Source organism: Chrysemys picta, chromosome 6 (genome assembly GCF_011386835.1).
Source record: "Chrysemys picta bellii isolate R12L10 chromosome 6, ASM1138683v2, whole genome shotgun sequence".
Lineage (NCBI taxonomy): Eukaryota > Metazoa > Chordata > Testudines > Emydidae > Chrysemys > Chrysemys picta.
The window spans coordinates 30,115,862-30,137,787 of record NC_088796.1 but is presented as its reverse complement, the minus strand read 5'-3'; the positions used below and the strand labels follow the sequence as shown (position 1 = coordinate 30,137,787).

Below are 21,926 nucleotides of genomic sequence, written 5' to 3'. Positions count from 1 at the left end.
AAGCTAATTGAACAGATGGTGAATGCTTAGTTCAGTGATATTTACTGGTTGTGTTTGCAGCACATTATACCTTTTACTGCTGTTCAGGTAACAATGCTACATTGCACTTTTGGTGCTTGCTTCCATTTGTAGTGAATCAACACTGGGAGGTTGATAGCTAAGTGGGAAAGGGTTAGTACTGAAGGATTCCACTTAGGCCTGCAGCCATACCACCTTGTGCTGTGGTCTGCTCAGATCTCATAATAAGCTAAATTGGGTCAAGCCAGGTCAGTATTTAGGTGGGAGACCTCCCAGGAATGATTAGATGCTGCAAAAAGTAGCATTCCCTTTGAATCGATACTAAGTCAATAAACTAGTACAGGTGGAGAGAGCAAAATCTGGGTTCAGGTCTCCATCTGACACCCCCCCCCCCCAATGTTAGAGGCTGTCCAGATCAGAATTTTTATTTTGGCCCTTTATAAGAAGGCTTGGTAAGTTTGATTTTTTTAATAATTTCCACAGATAATACAGATGTTTATTCTTAAGCATTTTTTAAATTTTTTATCAATTTAAACTTCCACAGTGGGGTGAGGAGTCAGACAAAGGGAGATCAGATGGATTATTGAATGACAATTGACATTGAGATAAGCTTTATGTCTGTTAAAACACCAATTGTCAATATCACATGTCAAAATATACAAATCAATATCCTTAAACTCTACATTCTGAAGCAGCATTTTTCTTATTATGCCTATCTGTAAATGTTGATTATTCTCAGTGGAAATAGTTTTCATCAGTTTGTGTATTCATGGTGAAATCAACATTTACCAATAAAAATCTAATCCTTCCAAGCCTAATTTAAAGGATCAGGTGTAGAATGCAAATCCACCCCCACCATCCCTGCTAAATTCCAAATGTGTTTGAAATAGATCTGTGAGAATAGCTGGATGAACTGAAAAAATGGGAAAAAATATTCATTTCGTCAACCCAAAACAATTTTTTCTACTTTTTCTGCAAACTGAAAAATTAAAAAAAAAAAAAGTTCTTTTTGGGCTGAATAAAATGTTTTGTTTCCTGAGAAACAAAAATTTTATTGACTTTTAAAAAAAAAAAATTTAAAGAACATTGAAGTAAAATTCAAAATGTCAAAATATTTAAGGTTGAAAATGTCAAAACAAAACATTTGGTGGTGGTTGTTGTTTTTAAAAAAAAATCCAGATGAAGCAATTTGGTAAATTCTAAACAAATTTGTGAAATGTTTGTTGACCCAAATATGTATAGGGGTGGGGAAGAGAGATGAGTTTCAGCCAAAAAAAATTCACACAGCTCTAGTTTGGATCCAAGCTTTTGTTTCAAACCCATCTCGAGTTCAGTGACCCTGTGCTTCTGGAGGCACCATCATTCAAAAGAGATGTAAAATCAAAGTCTTGATATTTGGTCTTTGAGGCCATGTCTACACCAGAGAGTTAAGTTGACTTAAGTCGACAATCATAAATGGCTGTAATTACATCACTTGTGCATGTTCACACAATGCTCCTTGCTCTAGCTCCGACAGAGAGAGCAGTGCACGGTGGGTAGCTAGCTCACTATGAAAATCACCACATTCTCCCACTAGGAGTTCTGGGAATGGATTGCAGTTTATCATGAGGGTGGGATCACTGCCCCATGATGCACTTCTCTTCATCCCATAATTCCAAGGGCTTCCGACGGCATTTCACACCATTTTTCAACTGCCCTTGTAAACTTTGTGCCTGCCATCTCTGCCTGAAAGCATGGATCCTGCACTGCTCCCAGTCTTGTGATAAGCATTATGAACACAACGCAGCTGATCCTGCAGTATTTCATGAGTTACGAATCTGAACAGGAATCTGTGGAAAGAAACAATTCAAGATTGATGTTGGCATTCACAAAGCAGCTGCCAACTGCTATGTGGACATAGCTATTGGGCTCGGGAAATAAGCACCAAGTGCTGGGATTGGATTGTGATGCAGGTATGGGATGAAGACAGGGCCGGCTCCAGGCACCAGCCTAGCAAGCAGGTGCCTGGGGTGGCCAATGAAGAGGGGGGAGCACGTCCGGCCATTCAGCGGCAATTCAGCGGCGGGGCCATCACTCCCTCTTGGAGCGAAGGACTTGCCGGCGATCACAATTGCGATTGCGGCTTTTTTTTTCTTTTTCTTTTTTTTGTGTGCTTGGAGCGGCAAAAATGCTAGAGCCAGCCCTGGATGAAGAGCAATGGCTTCAGAACTCTTGTATACACAAAGCCACCTTCCTTGAACTCTGAGGAGCTAGCCCCAACCTGCAGTGCAAAACACCAAAATGAGAGCTGCCCTAATGATGGAAAAGTGAGTGGTGGTTGCTGTGCGGAAGCTGGCAACTCCAGACTGTTACCGGTCAGTTGTGAATCAGTTTGGAGTTGGGAAGTCCACCGTGGGGGTTATAGTGATACAAGTATGCAGGGCCATTAATAGCTTCTTGCTACGAAGGACTATGACTCTGGGCAATGTGCATGAAATATTGGATGGCTTTGTAGCAATGGGATACCCTAACTGCAGCAGGACAATGGACATCACACACATCCCAATTTTGGCCCCAGACCATATTGTGACAGAGTACATCAGCAGTAAGAGCTACTTCTCTATGGGATTGTAGGTGCCGGTGGATTACTGGGGTTGTTTCCCTGATATCAACATGGGGTGATCAGGGAAGGTGCATGACACACGCATCTTGAGAAACACTTGCCTGTATAGAAAGCTGCATGCAGGGACTTTCTTTCTAGACCAGAAGATTCCAATAGGGGATGTGGAAATGCTCATAGTGATCCTGGGAGACCCAGCCTACCCCTTACTCCCGTGGCGCATGAAGCCTTACACCAGAAACCTTGACGTCAGCAAGAAGCACTTCAACAACAGACTCAGTAGGTGCTGAATGACCACAGAATGTGCGTTTGGTAGATTAAAGGTTTGCTGGCGCTCCCTATTTGGTGGGTTAGAGCTCAATGAGGACAATATTCCCATGGTCATAGTAGCCTGCTGTGCTCTGCATAACATTTGTGAAGCCAGGGGGGAAAAGTTTCCCCAGGGGTGGAGCATTGAGCTGGAGCACCTGGCAGCTGATTTTGAGCAGCCAGACACTAGGGCTATTAGAGGGACTCAACAGGGGGATGCTTTGAAGCAGCATTTTGCCAATGAGCCCCAGTAATGTGTCTTTATGTAATGAATTGAGCCAGGCATTGTTTGCCACCTTGAATGACCCCTGTAATGATTATTACCTGAGCATTAATTGTAGTCTGCAAATGTGCCAGTTGCCACTATGTATGAATTTCTGTTGCAACCACCCTGTGTAGGTCACAGTACTATTCAACATATTCATAAATGATCTGGGAAAAGGGGTAAACAGTGAGGTAGCAAAGTTTGCAGATGATACAAAACTACTCAACTATACATATAAAATTATGGGATCTAAATTAGCTGTTACCCCTCAAGAAAGAGATCTTGGAGTCTTAGTTCTTCTTAGTCTTGGAGTCTTAGTTCTCTGAAAACATCCACTCAATGTGCAGCGGCAGTCAAAAAAGCAAACACAATGTTGGGAATCATTAAAAAAGGGATAGATAATAAGATAGAAAATATCATATTGCCTATATAAATCCATGGTATGCCCACATCTTGAATACTGTGTGCAGTTCTGGTCAATCCATCTCAAAAAAGACATATTGAATTGGAAAAGTTTCCAAAAAGGGCAACAAAAACTATTAAGGGTATGGAACAGCTTCCGTCTGAGGAAAGATTAATAAGAGTGGGACTTTTCAGGTTGGAAAAGAGATGACTAAGGGGAGGATATGATAGAGGTCTATAAAATCATGACTAGTGTGGAGAAAGTAAATAAGGAAGTTTTATTTATTCCTTCTCATAACACAAGAACTAGGGGTCACCAAATGAAATTAACAGGCAGCAGGTTTAAAACAAACAAAAGAAAATATTTCTTCACATGATGCACAGTCAACCTGTGGAACTCTTTGCCAGAGGATGTTGTGAAGGCCAAGACTATCAGTTCTTTTTTGAATTCTGTTATAAGTTCATGGAGGATAGGTCCATCAATGGCTATTAGCCAGGATGGGCAGGGATCGTGTCCCTACCCTCTGTTTGCAAGAAGCTGGGAATAGGGGACATGGATGGATCACTTGATGGTTACCTGTTCTGTTCATTCCCTCTGGGGCACCTGGCATTGACCCCAGGTCAAAAGACAGAATACTGGGATAGATGTACCTTTGGTCTGACTAAGTTTGGCCATTCTTACATTCTAAAGAATCACTGTCTTTGTAAGACTAAATTTTTATTAAACAGCAATACACAGATTTACATTTCTTACAAGGGATGACAGTGAGTAGCACCCTCTAAAGTGAGGATCTCACAGGTGTGTGTGTAAGTCCAGCTGTCATTATGGAAAATGTCCTTGGGGTGGAGCGCAAGGGGTACTGCGACGGGCCAGGAACATGCGAGGAACATGTGTGGGGAGTTTGGGGAGGGCAAGGAAGGCAGTTGCGTATGGGCTGCACTGGGAGTTGAGCATGCATGTGTTCTGCTTACAGTGCAATCAGGGGCCTCAACATCTGTCTGATCCTCCATGAGCTTTATTATCCACTTCTGGCTCTGGCTCTGGCACTGGCTCCTCTCCTGGCTGTTCATTTCTAATTTTTCATTTGTCTCTCTCCGCGTTCTGTGCTCGCTATCAGCCTGATTTGATGATTGCAGCACTTCGCGAAACATGTCCTCCTTACTCCTCCTCATTTGCTTCCTTATCTGTCAGGCGCTTCACTGGTGTGTAGGAGCTGGCCCTCAAGGGCACATCTGAAGAAGCAAAAGAAATAATACACAAAGGCAGTACTGTGTGTGTATTCACAGTCTTGAATCATAAAAGTTACATACATCTCCTTCTCACTTTCCCTTGACAAGCACGCAACATGGCCAGAGCACTAAACATAGTGAATGTGTCGCAGGAGGGGGTGGTGCGAGATAGGACAAAGGGTCTGGGTGGGTTCAGAAGGGGATCAATACATACACCTAGGGACAATATTCTGAATACTGGCACCGTTTTCCAGAATCGGGGGAGATTGAAGCTGAAATCACATTACTGAGGATAACTGAAGATGCAAGGGTGCATCTCCTGCATGCGTGCAGCTTCAGACTGGGTCCATATGCTGCTCACCTGTGTGTTGCTTTGGTTCTTGCAGAAGTAATTGACGATTGGCATGGCAAAGTTTCCTACAATGGGGGAAGAAACAAAGCAGCTCTGTCAAGGAACCATTGGCAAAGGACAGCAGAGTATCTGCAGGAAAATTTCCTAGAGATCTCTATGGAGGATTCCCGGGAGATCTCAGTGGCCAATAAGAAACTTCTCTGCAAGGCTCTCATTGTTTAGCTGCACAGGGGAATGTGAAGCAGATACAAACAGTACCTAGTGCTGTTAATTTCGATCCTTTCTCCCATGTGCACCATGTAACAAAATAAAGGACACCTCTACCTCATATCATCAGGCACTATCAAAGCAAAATGAGCTCCCCTCTCCTGCTTCAGGCACGCCAAAGCTGGATTGTTGGGACTAGCTAGACCCCTCTGGAGTGAAAAGAGGTCCTGGCTCACCATGCCATCGAATGAGCCTGTAGCCTGTCCCCTGTCCCATATCCTCCTCCAACTCAACCTCCTTGTCCACCACTTCATCTTCAGGGTTAACTCCACTGGCTACTACCTCCAATCCTCCCCTCGCGAAGTATCCACGGAGTTCTTGGCAGTGGAGGTGGGGTCACCAGCAAGGATGGCGTGTAGATCCTTGTATCGGTGCCACACCAGAGCAATATTTGGCCTCAATTGCCTTCTGGTACACCTGCCTCAGCTCCTTGATCTTAACACAGCACAACTGCGTGTCCCTTTCGTGCCCCTTCTCATCCATGCCATGAGCAATCTGCTCTTAGCATAGGTGGCGAGTTCCATACCCACGTGGTGCTCGGGCACCAGCAATATTCAGAGCCAGGGGCCCAGCTCCAGCAATACTTGGGGCCGGGAGTCCCCTCTACCCGGCCCCACCTGCACCCCCCCACACACACCTTCCCCGACTGTCCCCTGGCCCCGACTTGCTGCCCCCGGCCCCCGCTCGCCTTTCACGGGCCCCTGGAGCAGTGTCCCTGTCTCTTCCGTGTGCAGCTCCATGTTGCCTCCCGGCAGCAACTGCTGCCGCAGGGTCCTAGTACCCCCCCCCATCTCCACTGCCAGGGCAGACTGACTCTGAGCCTGCCCTTCCCCCTCAGACTCTTTCATTTTCCGGCAGGACCCTCCAGCAGCACAGGGGGCCCCCTGCCTGCAGTCACCGCTCCTGCCCTGTGCTGGGCAAGGAGGCAGCCCCATCCCTCACCCCCAGTGAGGCTACAGTCAGGGGCAACAGCAGGGGAGGAGGCTCACGCAGCACCCCCCGGCACCCACCATGGGGGAGGCGAGGGAGATTCCTGGACCTGAGAGGGGCCCTACGAGCACATGCAGTGACAGTGGTGGGGGTGAGTGTGCTGCTGGGGGGGGAAGGAAAGGGGGGCTCCTCCCCCAGAGCTTGCTGCTGCCAGCAGGGAAAGGGCTTGGGGGAGTCCTCCTCTCTGGCCCCTGTCCCGGAGCAGCATGCCTGCACCCCAAACTCATCCCCAGCCCTGCCCCACCCCAGAGCCCACACCCCCAGTCAGAGATTTCACCACCACACCCTCAACCCTCTACCCTAGTCCTGAGCCCCTCCAGCACCCCAAACACCTTATCCCCAGTCCCAGCCAGAGCCCTCACCTCCTACACCTTTACTCTCGCCCTGAGCCCCTCCCATACTCCAAACACCTGATCTGCAGCCACACCCCACAGCCCTCACCCCTGCACCCTTCCCATCCCCAAACTCCCTCCCAGAGCCTGCACCCCAATCCCCTGCCCCAGCCTAGGGCCTGCACTCCAGACCTCCTCCCTCACCCAAACTCCCTCCCAGAGCCTTGGGCAGGTGGGGGGCGGAGTTTGGGGGATGGAGTTTGGGCGGGGACAGGTTTTGGGCACCACCAAAATTTCTACAAACATGCCACCTCTGGCTCTTAGGTGTCAAAGTTCCTACGGCTAGATCAGAGCTGCGACTGCACAGCCTCCTTTCCCCACAGTCCCAACAGATTCAGCAACTCCAGTGTACTCCAGGTGGGAGTGCGTTTGCTGCAGAAAGTCAGCATGGTCAGCTGGGATTCAATATGAGCTGTCCATGCCCAGCAAACAGGAAGTGAAATTTCAAAAATTTCTGGGGCTTTAAAAGTGGAAGTGTGCATGCCTGTGTACCTGGCTGCACGGCAGCCGAGTAGAAACTGCTTGCCAGAGCAGTCATGATGGACATTGTGGGACACCTCCTGGAGGCCACTTAGGGTGACATAAGCAAGCGCAGTGTCTACACTGACACTGCATTGCTCTACGTTTGTTGCAAAAAGCTCTATGCTGCTCATCGAGGTGGTTTTATTATATCGGCGCAGCAGGACAGTTAAATCAGCAGGAGGAGCATTGTTCTATGTACACCTCCACTCTTTAGTCGACGAAACCTGACTTTTGTTAATAAAACTGTGTACTGCAGACAAGGCCTATCTCTCATGGTACTTTTCCTAGAAGTTGGGTTGCTAACTCTGGTATTCTGATCAAATTCCAGCTCAATTAATTACACTCTGCCCATAGCAGAATGCAATAACAGTCACTTCCTGGCCTAATGAGTTTGGTGGACTAAGTCCAGAAACCACCACTACAGCTGGCACTAATTTGCACTCTGGTTGGTAGTCTTGGCCGAGAGACAAAAATGTGGAACTAGCCTCGTCTCATCCCTAGTGGTGGAGGCACCATTAGAGTGGTGAATGAAGTGATCCCACCCGAGAGGAAGATGAGTTAAGTTTGTAAAGGACAAAGGGCAGTATTATGCAGTAAAGAGTAAGATAGTATTCATTTCTTTAAAATATTTTAAAACATTTATAACTAGCGTGTGTGAAAGGTGCTCTCTTGTCAGTTATGCGGGCGGGAATCTCTTGTTTATCTACACTAGAATAGGTACAGCACAGGCAGCATCAAGGCGAGTTTCCTTTCACTGCCTTGCCAACTTCCTCAGCTCTGACCCAACTTGAGAGGCAAACCTACCTTTGGCTGACATACATGTAAACTTGTTTGCTACTTTATAGTTTTCACTAAGTCTATGGCCCTGTAGGAGTTCAGCATCTCTCAGGATCAGGACCTAAAATCATAATCTCCCTTTCCTTCTTGTCCTTCAGTTATGCATGATCATGTGCAATCTGGTTCCCAGCATGACTGACATGCAGTTATTAGGGTTTAATCACCAACACCCCATGTGTTTTTTGTTCTGCTAAATTGCTAAGAATATAATTGCATTAGACTGTTAGAAGTAAATGGCTTATGGAGCTTCACATTGGTAATTGGATCAGAAGGTTCTTAAAAGAAGCACTAAGAAAAGCTAATGAGCATAAACTGTATTATTACTCAGTTATCTATGTACTACAAGTTTGTTCCAGGAGTTCTATAGCTGAAAGAATGCCAGAGAATAGCCTGCCACGGAATCAGACTAGAGCTGGGTGAAAATTTTCAGATTAAACTTTTTTACGGGGGGGTGGGAAGTAGATTCAGCAACACCAAAACATTTTGTGAATTCACATCCATGTCTCCAAATGGTTCCATTCCAAAAGATATTAAAATTCTGAAAAAGTCAAAATGCTTTGTTTCAACATTTTCTAAATGAAACATTTCAACTGTTCAGTTTGAAACAATTTTGTTTAAAACTTTCCTTTATTTTTATTTAAAATATAATCAAACCTTTAAAAATGGTTGAAAGTGAAATAAAATATTTCAGGTCAAACAAAATATTTCATTTTTGATAAAATTTCAGGTAGAAAGAAACAATTTATTCAACTCAAAGTAAAAAAAATCAACTCTTTCAATTAGCCAAAAATTGCCAATAAAAAAAATATTTGGGGGTTGACCCAAAACAATTTTTTTAAATTTTGTGGAATTGCTCACAAACCAAAATATGCATTATTCACACAGCTCTCTCAAGGACCTAGAACGAGGCAAGCTACAATAGGAAACTACCTATGAAGACATGAGACAGAAGCTGGCCCTGGTTGACAGGGGATGGATCACTCAATAATTGTCCTGTGCTATTCATTCCCTCTGAAGCATGTGGCACTGGCTGCTGTCAGAAGCCGTGATACTGGGCTAGATGGACCATTGGTCTGAACCAGCATGGCCGTTCTTATGAGTCTGTCTCCATTCCCCACTGCTCTTAATTTTTCTTTCCCTATTAGGATCGAAGTCAATAGAAACTCTGTTACTGGCATTCTAGTCTATACTCTATTGCCCTCATCACTGTAATGTCTGAGTGCCTTCCAGCAGTGCATTAAACAACATGACTATATATCTGTCATCTGTTGTTTGTTCTCTCTTCCTCTCCCCAGAGGGAGAAACATGTGCAGAGAAGTGTCTTGTTTTGGTAGACCATCTGTTTTGTTTTGTTGTTAAATATACCTGTTGCTATGTGCTTATGTTAGAGATGGTAAGGTCAAAGAAATGTGACATGCACTTGGAGCAGAAAGTGGTAAGGTTTTTGATGGTCATTACTTCCTGGGGGAGTTCATTACATAGTCTCAGACCATCCCCAGAGAGAGTTTTGTCTCCTGCACAGATGAGCTTTACACTTATCATTGAGGATTTCATTGTGGCAGAGGAGTGTAATTGTTAACCATGGTCTTCATCCTGGAGCAGTAGAAGGGCTTTTAGGGTGTCCTAGGCCCATGCCATAGAGCACTTGGAAGATAAGGACCCAAACCTTAAATTTGATTAGATATTCTGTGGGAAACTAGGGTAAAGAATGGAGGACAGGGTTGGTGTGCTCACAGTAGCCTGTGTTGCCAAGGAAAAGAGCAGTGTTTTGTACTACTTAGAGTTTCTGCCCAGGTATATCACATCACTGTAATCCAGCCAAGAGGTAACGAAAACATGAATAACTGAGGCCGGGTCTTTGTCTGCCAGGATGGGATGGAGTCTCTTAGCCAGCTAGTGATGACAGAAAGCATTACTCATGGTCATTTTGATGTGAGAGCTCAGAATCAGTGGGAAAGCCAAGAGGCCTCTGAACTGACCAGTTGTGGGTATGTGCCTTCAATCACAAGGGATTGCATCATGGCTGCAAATTCCTCAAAATACTTTCCTCTGCCACCAGCATCAGCTTTGTTTTGCTCAGGTTCAGCTTTAGCTAGCTGTTCCTCATCCCCATGAGCTGATCTCATCTAAGACATCTTGGTGGTAGTGGTGTACTTGTGTGTGGTGAAGGATAGGTAGAGCTGTGTGTCATCTACATATTGCTGGCACATGAGTCCATCTCATCTGACTAGTTCACCTAACGGGAGCATGTAGATGTTGAAAAGCACTGGGGAAAGAATTGATTCTTGTGGAACCCCACAGGTGTAGGGTCTAGTGGTACAGGTGTAATTTCCCCATCACTGCTTGTTGGGTGCATCCCTCCAGTATGGACTCAAACCATTTCAGAGCTTTACCTTGGACTCCTGCGCCCTCTCTCAGGTGAGACAGCAGACTCTCGTGGTTAACAGTGTTGAAAGTTACAGAGAGGTCAGGAGGTTTGAGAAGGGATGTTTGTCCTCTGCCTATTGATAGGAGGAGATCATCCATAAGTCCCACTAAAGCAGTTTTAGTTCCATGTCCTGGCCTGAATCCAGAGTGTGCTGGGTCTAGAATGCTGGCTACAGTAAGATGAGCTTTTAGTTGGCCTTTTGCTAGCTTCTGTATGAGCTTGCTCAGAAATAACAGATTTGATATAGCAGGTGAGTTGGCTAGGAATGAAGTATCTAGGGCGGGTTTCCTCAGACTATTGCATGTTTGAAAGAGGAAGGGAAGATCCCTTCTCTGAATGAGGCATTGGCTATTTCAGTCAGGAGTACCACCAGTTGTTCATGACTCTCCTTCACAAGCCAGGGAGGGCATGAGTCAGGACTTGGGTCAGGACTTGGGTCACAAGACTTGGGTCAGGACTCGTTTAGGGTTCCCATATGTATAATATGTTGTAATGTGTTGAGTAAACGATACTGAAAACAGAGAAAAATATACAGTGGAATGGAAAATACATTCCCTGGCTTGGAAATTGAGTGTTTAGAGCCAGAGAATAGAAGTAAGGAGAAAGTTCACTGGCTTCATTCCCTTAATAAATAAATCAGGGATGAGAAGGGTTGGGATTTGTAAATGGCATAAAATAAATGTGTGAGACTTGGAACCAATTTGTTTTTAGAAAGATTCCAAAAATGGAAGAATTCAGCAAAATCCCTTTTTTTCACTTCATATTTTTAGTTGACACCTTGTTGATTTTAAAATGTTGCACAGCATCTTTTAGAGCTGGCAATAGCAAAGACATACTCTGAATTGGGCAAAGATTCCCTAAAGTAGTCTATTGGGTCTGAACTGGTTCTTTTCTTCTGGTTTCTACTACAAATGTCTTTTCTGAAAGGGAGATTTTCTTTTTCTCTCACCCCCTTGCCACTGAGTTAATCTAACCGTAGCAACCGCGCTAGAAATTAAGTCAAGCATAAGTAAGTAGCACAGGCAGGTGCTGGTGGCAGCAATCAGAAGGAAATGCCATACCCAAATAACAACAGAAGACTGAGCCAAGTGGACAGCATTGGAACAGAGACAAAAATCCTGGCAGTATAAAGAGGAAATTAAGAGACTAGAAGCACAGTACCTTTGATATCACACAGAGATTTGGAGTGAATTCTGGAAAGGTTGTCACTCCCTCATAACCTTCATCCCCACACTCCTGCCTTGTGAGTAACCTGATCCAGATCATGTGGATGGGAACAGGAAATAAAGATGGATCTCCTGCCATCACTCCAGACCCAGGGAATTTCTGTAATCCTTATGAGTCCTGGTGCCCTCTGCCAGTTAGCACCAAGAGGTCTCTGGGACACAGTGGATAATGCAAGGCTTCAGCTTTATTAATTGTGTTTTTTTTCTTTTTCAGAGAAGGAAGCTTGTTAGCTTTTATTTTTCCCCCGTGCTTGTCTATCTCCTCTGAAGATTCACTTAGACAATTTCTAGCATACCTCTTTTCAGTGGGGAGCTACTTCTTTTTAACCCTTACAACTTTGTGCTTTGCCTGACAGGAATACTTCTTCCTAATAAGATGCAGTTACAAGCAAACTCTAACTCCCACACACACACACCTGAGAAGCAGCCTCCTTCCTTTGTCCCTCAATTGGATTCGCTTCATAGCCACCTCACCTTATGGAATATCACTGTCCACCCCTATCAGCTAACAAGGGCTGGTACACAATGTTAAGGACCTCACTGACACAATGCTCCCACCTCTTGTCAAGCTAGGAGAAATAAAGGACTCAGGTCGGGTTTGAAACTCGGATCCTACAAGAGGGACTGGAGGTCACTGCACTGGAATGGCTCAACAATTTTTAATCAAATAATCCAGTTAAGACTGCTACCCAAAGCTTGAATCCATTACATTAATACAATAAAGCAGTAATTCTTATGGCTGCCCCACTATGGCCAACTGTTCTCTGGCTACCAACACACTGAAGTTTCTTATCAACTCTCCTCATTTTATAATGCACACATTATTAAAGCCCAGATTTTGTCACTTTACCCATGCTGAGAACTACCTTATTTCACAGAGTATTTCCATTAATTTAAATTAGATTACTCCTGGGGTTAGGTAGGACTCAATAGACTAGTAAAATATAATCCTGGATCAATCACGTCTGCATTCCTGCCACGCTCCAACAGAGAGACAACTCTGTTTGTAAAAAGCAACAGAGGGTCCTGTGGCATCTTTGAGACTAACAGAAGTATTGGGAGCATAAGCTTTTGTGGGTAAGAACCTCACTTCTTCAGATGCAAGTAATGGAAATCTCTAGAGGCAGGTATATATCAGTGTGGAGATAACGAGGTTAGTTCAATCAGGGAGGGTTGGAATCTTTCTAAAAACAAAAATTGAACTAACCTCGTTATCTCCACACTGATATATACCTGCCTCTAGAGATTTCCATTACTTGCATCTGAAGAAGTGAGGTTCTTACCCACAAAAGCTTATGCTCCCAATACTTCTGTTAGTCTCAAAGGTGCCACAGGACCCTCTGTTGCTTTTTACAGATTCAGACTAACACGGCTACCCCTCTGATACTCAACTCTGTTTGTCAGCATTTATGGGCTTCTGATTAGATCTTTAGAAACATCTCCTCTCCTTAGTGGAGTTGTCTAGCCAATAGGTGACCTGGCAGAGTTCATGCTACTACAGATAGCTCAACAAGGCCCCAGTGCTACTATGGGCAACGGAGCTACCATAGGAATCATTCACCTCAACAAATCCAGTAAAGGGATATGCTAGGCCTGTCTTGGCTGAAAGTTGCCCTTTGTATATCATAGAATCATAGGACTGGAAGGGACCTCAAGAGGTCATCTGGTCCATTCCCCTGCACTCATGGCAGGACTAAGTATTACCCAGACCATCGTATACCATGGTACAAGTTTGACACTGTCTTACACTCCACATAAGTCAAGGGTTGCAGGAGATGTAAATCAGGACAGAGTATTTCCTGTAAAAAAACACCTGAAGTATTTAAAGTAATTCTTAATATGACAGGGTGGTTATTTTCCAAATAATAATAGACAAAATGGATAGTGTAGAAAGCTGAATTTCAGATCATTCTGATGTGTGTAATGTGATAATCTTTGTTTTGATACTACTGCTATTAAAAAGTTATCCATTTTAGCTTTCATCATAGAAAATTAACAAGTTCAGGGGCTAGTCATGAATGAGACAATCATTTTAATAGGTACACAAAATAACTTTGAAAAAGAATTTACAATATATGCCAAGTATCAGAGGGGTAGCCGTGTTAGTCTGAATCTGTAAAAAGCAACAGAGGGTCCTGTGGCACCTTTGAGACTAACAGAAGTACTGGGAGCATAAGCTTTCGTGGGTAAGAACCTCACTTCTTCAGATGCACTTGCATCTTGTACTTCTGTTAGTCTCAAAGGTGCCACAGGACCCTCTGTTGCTTTTTACAATATATGCCGTTTTCCAAAATATGCTCTCCCCATCACCCCATCCGTATACATGTCTCCCCCATTCACCAGATATTTTGATCTAAAATATTTCATGATGGGACATGCTGTTAAAATTAAACTCAGCAGCATGTATGGAAAGAGGAAAAAACTCAATTGTTTGCAAAATATGGAAACTTCCCCCAAATGCAGTAACTAATTTTTCTACCAGGCATGACAGAATACTGGGGCATTTTCATCAACTCCATATGAAACAGCAGTGCTTTTTGAGTGTTGAAACAATGTAACATTCAGATAATTCCGACATTCATTCCAGCAGGCGCCACTCACCAAAATTCTGATAACTAAATCTGGCAAAATGTTTTTTTTTTTTTAATGGGATGCAATCAGAGTCTCAAGCTTCTTTCCCAGATTTTCTTTATAAAACTGCAGCAGTAAAGCATAAAATAGCCCACGTGTAAACTCTCACAGTAAATCCAGCATTTTTCATGCAAAGCCACATGTTCACATATCACACTTCCTTCATTTCATATGGACCCTGGTCCATAATGACTCTGGATCGCACTCTTCATTTATCTCAGACAGTGACAGAGTTTGGTCACTGTGTTTTAATTTAGCTGGATTAACATCAGGAACTAGAATAGATAATAAATAGAAACATGAATTATTACCTGTAAAGAGATTTTAGGAAATGACCCCTAGGAAAAAATTACATCATTGGTCCAAAACACTACTGCAAAATGTAGCGTTTGGGACCAAGCAGTAAAATATTGTAGTGGTTTTTTTATGAGAAAATTGAGATAATATTTTAATTGATTTTTTAAAAATGTAGTTAATCTGCTGCTTGTAAATGGTGCCAGATTGATAGCCTTGGATAAAGTCCTCTATGTGCTAAGTAGAGACCAAATCCAGGGGGAGGTAAGAGGATAGTTCAGTCTCCAGCCCCAGTTAATCCTCTTTCCTCAGTCTGCCAACATGGTCCAAACCAAAGCCAAACCTGGTAGCAGTGGTTTGTGTGAGGTGAACACATCTGGACTGAAACAACCAAACTGATTTCACGACAGCCACAGAATTAGTATCTCCATTCTGCAACTTTATCTCCTCACAGTGGGAAGAAAGAGATAAAATGGACAAGGACTGCAGTGCACAATGCAGGTGTGATCAGTAAAGTTCTGAAGAACAGGAGTGCTTCTCAGCATTCTGGTTTCTCAGAAAGAGCCAGTGTCCTGGGGAAGAGATTCATAGCTGACTAACACAAAACAACTTGCAAATACACTAGCAAGCTGTGATTTTTTGTGAGCTCCCATTTGGGGGGTTGCGGAGGGTGGAGCAGATGGGTTGTGTGGGTGAAAGTTTGTGCTGGTAAAAATTATTATATTTGGAGCAATAAATTCCTCTTTATTTAATATGCAGACTAGATAAAGTGGACATCTGTAGTGTATTCTTCCCCAGTGTCCGATGAGTGACCTCTGCCTGGTCCGTAGGTTCCACTTACTGGACCTAATTAATCTCTGCTGTAACTCACTGAAGTCAAAGTAGTTACACTAGGAATTAATTTAGCCTAGTAATTCTGATAAATATGGCTGATATTATTATTTATGGGTATTACAGTAGCACCCAAAAGGTCCAACTGAGATCAGGATCCCATTCTGATAAGCACTGTGCAAACACATAGTAAAAGACAGTCACTATCCTTAAAACCAAAATCACCTCTTCAGAAACTGCAAGATGGAGTTGAACCACTATGTTTGTGTCGTTTCAGGGGCCTCAGGAAGTCATCTAGTCCAACCCGCTGCTCAGAATAGGACCAATTCCCAACTAAATCATCCCATCCAGGGCTTTGTCAAGCCTGACCTTAAAAACCACTAGGAAGGAAATTCCACCACCTCCCTAGGTAATCCATTCCAGTGCTTCCCCACCCTCCTAGTAAAAAAGTTTTTCCTAATATCTAACCTAAACCTCCCCCACTGCAACTTGAGACCATTACTCCTTGTTCTGTCATCTGGTACCACTGAGAACAGTCTAGATCCATCCTCTTTGGAATCCCCTTTCAGGTAGTTGAAAGCAGCTATCAAATCCCCCCTCATTCTTCTCTTCTGCAGACTAAACAATCCCAGTTCCCTCAACCTCTCCTCATAAGTCATGTGATCCAGCCCCCTAATCATTTTTGTTGCCCTCCGCTGGACTCTTTCCAATTTTTCCACATCCTTCTTGTAGTGTGGGGCCCAAAACTGGACACAGTACTCCAGATGAGGCCTCACCAATGTCTAATAAAGGGGAATGATCACGTCCCTCGATCTGCTGGCAATGCCCCTACTTATACAGCCCAAAATGCCATTAGCCTTCTTGGCCAGAAGGGCACACTGTTGACTCATATCCAGCTTCTCATCCACTGTAACCCCTAGGTCCTTTTCTGCAGAACTGCTTTCTAGCCATTCGGTCCCTAGTCTGTAACAATGAATGGGATTCTTCCATTCTAAGTGCAGGACTCTGCATTTGTCCTTGTTGAACCTCATTAGGTTTCTTTTGGCCCAATCCTCTAATTTGCTTCAGACACTATTTCTAGTAATAAAATGTCTGCCACTTCATTCCCACCTGTTACACTGTGGAAACTCATTACTCAGAACATCCTTGAAAGACAAAATTATTTTTACTATTCAAGAAGCTCTACTTATCCATTTAAATAGAAGAAACAAAATGAGTAAATGAGTTTGCTCACTTTTCCAAGTCCTGGCACAATAAGATGTACCTACCCCTTATCCAGCCTGGAAAAAGATTAAAACTAATAGAGTCACAAATAACATTTATCTTCAGTATGTCAGATTGGGCGCGGAGGCGGGTGGGAGGGTTGTGTCAAACTGTGAATTCCATTTTGTTTTGTGCATGCCATTTTGATTGTAACATTCATTGTAACCTTCACTTTGTATTATAACCTCTATACTGGACTAAGGCCTGGTCCACACTAAAACCTTATGCTGGCATAGCTGTGTTGGCTAGAAGTGTGGGGAAAAAAATCACACCCACATAGACAACTCCCAGCATAGATGCAGCAATGCCTATAGAAGAGTGCTTCTGTCAGCACAGCTAACGTCATCAGGGAGGTGGTGTTTCTGTACTGACAGAACTCCTCCTTCTGTTGACATATACTATATCTACATTAGGGGCTATGCTGACATAGGCTGTATAGTGTAGACATGGCCTAAGACTTTCTGGTTGTTTGGAAAAAAAACAGTCTAATTTTGATGAAAAAAACAGTCTAATTTTGTCTATTCTAGACACTGCCCTGCTCATTCTGGGGCGTGGGACACCTCAAAGAGGGCTAACAATGAGAGGGCCATAAGCACTGAATGACTCTTCACTACTGGAACAATGGGTTTGGTTTTTTTTTACTAGTAGGGGTATCACCATGGACTTTGACACAGAAGCCAATGGGAGGGAGAAGGATTGGAGCCTGGAATTCCCCCATCTAAAGTACATGGGCAAAAGAGGAACAGAGACATTTTAAAAGTGTGTACTTCTCTGAGTAATGAGGCCAGATTACTGCCACATACAAGAAGACCAGGATAAGAAGAGAGATGGCAGGAACAGCTGCCTAGCCTAAGGACTCTGACTAACCCCAGGACTCCCAGGAGGAGTGAGCTCAAACCAAAGGTTGAGGGCAGGTTGCATTCTGGATTTTGTTGTCTTTCAAAGATCTGTGACTCTCTGGTGCTTTCCAAAGTAAAATTGACTGTGGTTAAGAACTTCTTTTGCTAAACCTGTGTTCCTTCCTCTCCAGACACATTGTCCACAAAGGATTTGACTAGTAAGCAGTTTCCACAGCCAAGTGGACTCTGGGGAAATATGTCTATGCAACTGGGGGGCTCAGGAGGGCTGAGGCATTTATTTGGGGGGCTCAGGTGACAAGATAGCAGGATCCCACTGACCAAGAAGGGTGTCAGACACAGGGAGTGAGCCTGAGAGACCCATAGCTAGAAATATTGACCCAGGGGCTTAGAAACATGTGGGGCCCAGGATTTGGGTCAATTTACAACAGACTGGTGTCTGGCCAGAGGGAAGACAGGGACATTTATAAAATTCAATATCCAAGCCAGATCTCTATTTGCTAAGGTAGTTAACTCCCTTTCTTGGTGAATTTGTGAAATCCTGTTCAAAATACAGGTAATTTCCCCCCCACATTTAACGTAGTGCCAAATCTGCTGTTTAAGTATTTCCAGACTCTCTCTGCTGAATTCAAATGTGCAGCTTTATAGTTCTTTGCCTCAGAGGATAACTAGAAACTAATATAGATGTTAGCAACTTCCATCTCTTCTAAGAGCAGCATGGGTGATTTACTGTCAGAAGCGCTGCTCTTTCCTTCACTGACCTCTTGTCCCTCATGCACTGTACTTGAAAACTTTCATTTTATCATAATTTCATATTTCTTTTCTTATCTTTTGCACGCTCAGCTTCACTGTTTAATCTTTCTGTTTCTCCTCAGCATTTAATGTTTGATTCCACATATATATTTCTTCCTTGCCTTGGATTATTCTTTGTGGTTCTTTGTCCACTGGCACAGCTTGTAGAGAGCCATATTCCTAGAAATGCTGAGCTCCCATTAATGTCATTGATGGTGCACATCAAGTGGCACATCAAGGATTTGGTGTAAAGTATTTCTACACAGTTTTGCATATCCTCTTGATATTGATTACTCTTTCATTCCATTCCTTCTCTTTTCTTTCAAAATCCTTTATCCCATTTTGTCACATCTTGCCTGCTTCCAAACCTTCCTCAGATGCAATATCCTTGTTTCCCTTTTTTGTCATACTTCAGACATAATTACAAACCAACTAAATTCATAAATGAGTTAAAGGTTCTAACTGATACTAAGGTACATACCGAGCACATTAGTTGAAAAACAAAGCACATGAAAGCAAGGAAATGAACAGCTGAGGACATCATAAAATTCACAACACCTATCTTATACACAAACACATTCATCTTATCAAGTGTAAAGAAATGACCTTATGCACCTTTTCCCATAACTTATTTGTAAAATGGGGAAATATTTGCCTCACACCTGAGGTAGGAATATGAGGCCATGTTCAATAATCATGTGGGTTGTGAAGCGCATAGAAATACACACAGTTGTCATTGTAGAAACCAAATGGTTAGAATCTGTGGTTTTCTGGCTCCTAGTATACCCTCCTCCAACCAAAATGTTTCCTGTAGAAAAACATGCTCTCTCTATATATTCCATAGAATAGGAGTGAGCAAACTACGGCCCGCAGGCCGCATCCAGCCTGCCAACTGTTTTAATCCAGCCCTCGAGCTCCCACTGGTGAGTGAGGCCTGAGGCCTGCCCTGCTCCGGCGCTCCAACTGGAGAGCTGGGTCAGGGGCCGCTCCATGTAGCTCCTACACGTAGGGGCAGCCAGGGGATTCAGCTCCACACACTGCCTCCGCCCCAAGCAGGGCCGGCTCCAGGCACCAGCTGAGCAAGCTGGTGCTTGGGGAGGCAGATTGTTGGAGGCGGCATTCTGCCCAATCCTAGGGCGGCACGGCCGCTTTTTTGTTTTGTTTTGTTTTGTTTTTGTTCTTGTTCTTGTTCTGCTCCGGCCATCCTGTAGGGGGCGGCAGCACGGAGAACCAGAGCGTCCTGCAGGGCAGTCCTCTTCCTTCCCTCCCCGCCCACCAGAGCGGAGCCCTCGCAGCAGCCGGCAGGAGGCGGCGCAGCGGGAGGGGCCGCGTGGCAGCACCCCTGCTGTAGCCCTGGCCGCCCCCTTTTCTCTCTCTCCCACCTGCTCCCTCCCCTACCCCCCCCCCCAGCTGGTTCCCTCTGTACCCGTGCTCCGGCTGCACCACAGGTTTTTTTTTTTGCTTGGGGTGGCCAAAAAGCCAGAGCCAGCCCTGGTCCCAAGCACCGCCCCCACAGCTCTCATTGGCCGGGAACTGTGGCCAATGGGAGCTGCAGGGGCGGCACCTGCAGACAGGGTAGCGTGCAGCAGAGCTGCCTCCAGGTAGAAGCCAGAGGGGGCACATGCCGCTGCTTCTGGGAGCTGCTTGAGGTAAACGCCACCCTGAACCTGCACCCCGAGCCACCTCCTCACGCCCCAACCCCCTACCCCAGCCCTGATCCCCTCCTGCCCTCCGAACCTCTTGGTCCCAGCCTAATGCTGCCAGTTTCTCCTTTTTACAAATACTATACATGTTGCTTCCTTTCCTTGGGAAGTTTGTAACAAATTCTACCCAGTATGTTGCTAAATTTAATTTCAAGGTCTCTATCTTAGGGCTTGTCTATACTTACGCGCTGGTTCGGCAGCAGGCAATCGAACTTCTGGGTACGATTTGTCGCGTCTTGTCTGGATGCGATAAATCGAACCCAGAAGTGCTCCCCATCGACTCTGGTAATCCTGCTCGGCGCGAGGAGTATGCGGAGTCGACGGGGGAGCCTGCCTGCCGCGTCTGGACTGTGGTAAGTTCGAACTAAGGTAAGTCAACTTCAGCTACGTTATTCAAGTAGCTGAAGTTGCGTACCTTAGTTCGAATTGGGGGGTTAGTGTAGACCAGGCCTTAGTTACTTCCAAACCATAAAGTTATTCACGTTGTGAATTTTTTTTCCATGTTTTCTTTGTAAAGTTTGTAAAATAGAAGTTTTTCGGATGTCTGACAGGTGTTTGTCTAACCTGCTCTTAAAAATCGCCAATGATGGAGATTCCACCACCTCCCTAGGCAATTTATTCCAGTGCTCTAATACCCTGACAGTAAGGAAATTTTTCCTAATATCCAACCTAAACCAACCTTGCTGCAATATAAGCCCATTGTTTCTTGTCCTATCCTCAGAGGTTAAGGAGAACAATTTTTCTCCATCTTCCCTCTAACAAACTTTTATACTTGAAAAGTGTTATGTCCCCTCTGTCTTCTCTTTTCCAGACTAAACAAACCCAATTTTTTCAGTCTTCTTTTATAGGTCATGTTTTCTAGACCTTTAATCATTTTGTTGCTCCTCTCTGGATTTTCTCCAGCTTGTCCACATGTTTTCTGAAATGTGGCACCCAGAACTGGTCACAATACTCCGGTTGAGGCCTAATCAGCATGGAGTAGAGTAGAAGAATTACTTCTCATGTCTTGCTTACAACACTCCTGCTAATATATCCCAGAACGTTTGCTTTTTTTTTGCAACAGTGTTACACTGATCACTCCTATTTAGCCTGTGATCCACTATGACCCCCTGATACCTTTCCACAGTGCTCATTCCTAGGCAGTCATTTCCCATTTTGTATGTGTGCAACTGATGTTCCTTCCTAAGTGGAGAACTTTGCACTTGTCTTTATTGAATTTCATCCTATTTACTTCAGAGAATTTCTCCAGTTAGTCCAGATCATTTTTAATTTGAATCCTATCATCCAAAGCACTTGCAACCCCTCTTGGTTATCATCTGCAAACTTTAAAAGTGTATTCTGTGCCGTTATCTAAATCATTGATGAAGATATTGATGAGAAACGGACCCAGAACTGATCCCAGAGGGACCCCACTCGTTATGCTCTTCCATCTTGTCTGTGAACCACTGATGACTTCTCTCTGGGAATGGTTTTCCAACCTGGTTGTGCAGCCACCTTATAATAGTTCCATCTAGGTTGTATTTCCGTAGTTTGTTTATGAGAAGGTTGTGCAAGGCAGTATCACATGCAAATTATAATTAGCTGTGGCCAAAGTGCTCCATATTATCATTGATAAAAGCTTGAAGAAAAATTTCACAAGCTACAGAGATCTCTGAGGATCCTCCTCAGTTTTCTCCCATTCCATCTGCAAGATGTTGCATCACATTCATACCAAGAAT

General features: G+C 44.2%; 1 long non-coding RNA gene across 1 annotated transcript in view; it reads right to left on the bottom strand.

Moving 5' to 3' along the window:
• Positions 1-3,910: 3,910 nt before the first annotated feature.
• LOC122174409 (uncharacterized) overlaps positions 3,911-21,926 on the bottom strand; it is a 32,152-nt gene continuing 14,136 nt past the window's right edge. The window contains exons 2-3 of the long non-coding RNA XR_006176159.2: positions 5,185-5,240; positions 3,911-4,826 (exon numbers count right to left, since the gene is read on the bottom strand). This is a non-coding gene — a long non-coding RNA (uncharacterized LOC122174409). The remainder of the gene's footprint in view (positions 4,827-5,184; positions 5,241-21,926) is intronic.